Source organism: Arachis ipaensis, chromosome B4, assembly GCF_059453495.1.
Source record: "Arachis ipaensis isolate K30076 ecotype BB chromosome B4, ASM5945349v1, whole genome shotgun sequence".
In the NCBI taxonomy this organism is placed as follows: Eukaryota; Viridiplantae; Streptophyta; class Magnoliopsida; order Fabales; family Fabaceae; genus Arachis; species Arachis ipaensis.
In genome coordinates this window covers 100,350,853-100,355,127 of record NC_142439.1, presented here as the reverse complement: position 1 = coordinate 100,355,127, position 4,275 = coordinate 100,350,853, and the positions used below count along the sequence as shown (strand labels likewise).

General features: G+C 43.5%; 1 non-coding gene across 1 annotated transcript; it reads right to left on the bottom strand.

Moving 5' to 3' along the window:
* Positions 1 to 600: 600 nt before the first annotated feature.
* LOC148568566 (small nucleolar RNA R71) lies at positions 601 to 708 on the bottom strand. Its single transcript, XR_015882384.1, has one exon. It is a non-coding gene; the product is annotated as a small nucleolar RNA R71 (small nucleolar RNA).
* Positions 709 to 4,275: the final 3,567 nt, after the last annotated feature.

Below are 4,275 nucleotides of genomic sequence, written 5' to 3'. Positions count from 1 at the left end.
TCCCTATACTGTGGTATAAAGGATCTCCATTATTATTATTATTTTCTGCACCTTCTTCTTTGTCATATGAGCAGGAGCAAGGATAAGAACATTCTTGTGGAAGCAGATCCAGAACCTGAAAGGACTCTGAAGAGAAAATTAAGAGAAGCTAAATTACAACAATCCAGAGATAACCTTTCAGAAATTTTCGAACAGGAAAAGGAGATGGCAGCCAAAAATAATAATAATATAAGGAAGATGCTTGGTGACTTCACTGCACCTAATTCCAATTTACAAGGAAGAAGCATCTCCATTCCTGCCATTGGAGCAAACAATTTTGAGCTGAAACCTCAATTAGTTTCTCTGATGCAGCAGAACTGCAAGTTTCATGGACTTCCATCTGAAGATCCTTTTCAGTTCTTAACTGAATTCTTGCAGATATGTGATACTGTTAAGACTAATGGAGTAGATCCTGAAGTCTACAGGCTCATGCTTTTCCCTTTTGCTGTAAGATACAGAGCTAGATTATGGTTGGATTCTCAACCCAAAGACAGCCTGAACTCTTGGGATAAGCTGGTCACGGCTTTCTTAGCCAAGTACTTTCCTCCTCAAAAGCTGAGCAAACTTAGAGCTGATGTTCAAACCTTCAGACAGAAAGAAGGTGAATCCCTCTATGAAGCTTGGGAAAGATACAAACAGTTGACCAAAAAGTGTCCCTCTGACATGCTTTCAGAATGGACCATCCTGGATATATTCTATGATGGTTTATCTGAGCTATCAAAGATGTCACTGGACACTTCTGCAAGTGGATCCATTCACCTAAAGAAAACGCCTGCAGAAGCTCAAGAACTCATTGACATGGTTGCTAATAACCAGTTCATGTACACTTCTGAGCGGAATCCTGTGAGTAATGGGACGCTTATGAAGAAGGGAGTTCTTGAAGTTGATACTCTGAATGCCATATTGGCTCAGAATAAAATATTGACTCAGCAAGTCAATATGATCTCTCAGAGTCTGCATGGAATGCAAGCTGCATCCAACAGTACTCAAGAGGCATCTTCTGAAGAAGAAGCCTATGATCCTAAGAACCCTGCAATAGCAGAGGTAAATTACTTAGGTGAACCTTATGGAAACACCTATAACTCAACATGGAGAAATCATCCAAATTTCTCATGGAAGGATCAAAAGCCCCAACAAGGCTTTAATAATGGTGGAAGAAACAAGTTTAGCAATAGCAAGCCTTTTCCATCATCAACTCAGCAACAGACAGAGAACTCTGAACAAAATGCTTCTAATTTAGCAAATCTAGTCTCTGATCTATCTAAGGCCACTGTAAGTTTCATGAATGAAACAAGATCTTCCATTAGAAATCTGGAAGCACAAATGGGCCAGCTGAGTAAAAGGATCACTGAAATCCCTCCTAGTACTCTCCCAAGCAATACAGAAGAGAATCCAAAAGGAGAGTGCAAGGCCATTGACATAAGCGCCATGGCCGAACCTGTGAGGAGAGGAGAGGATGTGAACCCCAAGGAGGAAGACCTCCTGGGACGTCCAGTGATCAATAAGGAGCTTCCCTCTGAGGAACCAAAGGAATCTGAGACTCATCTAGAGACCATAGAGATTCCATTAACCCTCCTTATGCCCTTCATGAGCTCTGATGAGTATTCCTCTTCTGAAGAGAATGAGGATGTTACTAAAGAGCAAACTGCCAAGTTTCTTGGTGCAATCATGAAACTGAATGCCAAATTATTTGGCATTGATACTTGGGAAGTTGAACCTCCCTTGTTCATCAATGAACTAAGTGATCTGGATCAACTGACATTGCCTCAGAAGAGACAGGATCCTGGAAAGTTCATATTACCTTGTACCATAGGCACCATGATCTTTAAAGCTCTGTGTGACCTTGGTTCAGGTATAAACCTCATGCCCCTCTCTGTAATAGAGAAACTGGGAATCTATGGGGTGCAAGCTGCTAAAATCTCACTAGAGATGGCAGACAGCTCAAGAAGACAGGCTTATGGACAAGTAGAAGATGTATTAGTAAAGGTTGAGGGCCTTTACATACCTACTGATTTCATAGTCCTGGATACTGGAAAGGAAGAGGATGAATCCATCATCCTAGGAAGACCTTTCCTGGCCACAGCAAGAGCTGTGATTGATGTTGACAGAGGTGAAATAGTCCTTCAATGGAATGAGAACTCCCTTGTATTCAAAACTCAAGGATCTCCCTCTGCAACCATGGAGAGGAAGCTTGAAAAGCTTCTCTCAAAGCAGAGTCAACCAGAGCCCCCACAGTCAAACTCTAAGTTTGGTGTTGGGAGGCCACAACCAAACTCTAAGTTTGGTGTCGAACTCCCATATCCAAACTCTAAGTTTGGTATTGGAGAGTCTCAACAAAGCTCTGCACATCTGTAAGGCTCCATGAGAGCCCACTGTCAAGCTATTGACATTAAAGAAGCGCTTGTTGGGAGGCAACCCAATGTTTATCTAACTTTTATTTTCATTTTTTTTCATGTTTTCTTAGGTTCATGATCATGTGGAGTCACAAAATAAATAGAAAAATTGAAAACGGAATCAAAAACAGCAGAAGAAAAATCACACCCTGGAGGAGCATCTGTCTGGCGTTCAGCGCCAGAACAGAGCATGGTTCTAGCGCTGAACGCCCAAAATAGGCAGCTTCTGGGCGCTGAACGCCAGAACAGGCATGGTTCTGGCCTTCAACGCCAGAAATGGCACACAAATGGGCGTTGAACGCCCAAAATGGCCACCAACCTGGCGCTGAACGCCCAGAGTTGGGTACAAAGGCATTTTTACATGCCTAATGGTGCAGGGATGTAAATGCCTTGAACACCTCAGGATCTGTGGACCCCACAGGATCCCCACCTACCTCCACTCACTTCTTCTCACCACTCTCTTTCACACAACCCCATAAACACTCTTCCCTAGAAACCCCTCACCAATCACCTCAAGCTCTCTTCCCCACTAAACCTTCACCACTCACATCCACCCACTCTTCCCAATAAACCTACCTCATAAACTCCACCTACCTTCAAAATTCAAAACCAATTTCCCACCCAAACCCACCCATATGGCCGAACCTTAACCCCCCCTCCCTTCCCTATATAAAGACCTCCATTCTTCACCAAATTCACACAACACACCCCTCTACACTCCTCTTAGCCGAAACCACATCTCCCTCTCCCTCTCCATATTTCTTCTTCTTCTATTCTTTTGTTTATTGCTCGAGGGCGAGCAATATTCTAAGTTTGGTGTGGTAAAAGCATAGCTTTTTGGTTTTTCCATTACCATTGATGGCACCTAAGACCGGAGAATCCTCTAGAAGAGGGAAAGGGAAGACAAAAGCTTCCACATCCGAGTCATGGGAGATGGAAAGGTTCATCTCCAAAGCCCATCAAGACCACTTCTATGATGTTGTGGCCAAGAAGAAGGTGATCCCTGAGGTCCCTTTTAAACTCAAAAGAAATGAGTATCCGGAGATCCGACATGAAATTCAAAGAAGAGGTTGGGAAGTTCTAACAAATCCCATCCAACAAGTCGGCATCCTAATGGTTCAAGAGTTCTATGCCAATGCATGGATCACCAAGAACCATGATCAAAGTAAGAACCCGGATCCAAAGAACTATGTTACAATGGTTCGGGGGAAATACTTAGATTTTAGTCCGGAGAATGTGAGGTTGGCGTTCAACTTGCCATACATGGAAGAGAACGCAGGCCCCTACACAAGGAGAGTCAACTTTGATCAAAGGTTGGACCAAGTCCTTATGGACATATGTGTAGAAGGAGCTCAATGGAAGATTGACTCCAAAGGCAAGCCGGTTCAACTAAGAAGATTGGACCTCAAGCCTATAGCTAGAGGATGGTTGGAGTCTATTCAATGCTCAATCATTCCCACTAGCAACCGGTCTGAAGTTACTATAGACCGGGCCATCATGATCCATAGCATCATGATTGGAGAAGAGGTGGAAGTTCATGAGATTATACCTCAAGAACTCTACAAGGTGGCTGACAAGTCCTCCATCATGGCAAGGTTAGCCTTTCCTCACCTCATTTGCCACCTATGCAATTCAGCGGGGATTGACATAGAGGGAGATATCCTCATCAAAGAGGACAAGCCCATCACTAAGAAAAAGATGGAGCAAGCAAGAGAGCCCATTCATGGAGCTCAAGAGGCGTATGAAGCTCATTACCATGAGATTCCGGAAATGCCTCAAATGCACTTTCCTCCACAAAACTATTGGGAGCAAATCAACACCTCCCTAGGAGAATTGAGTTCCA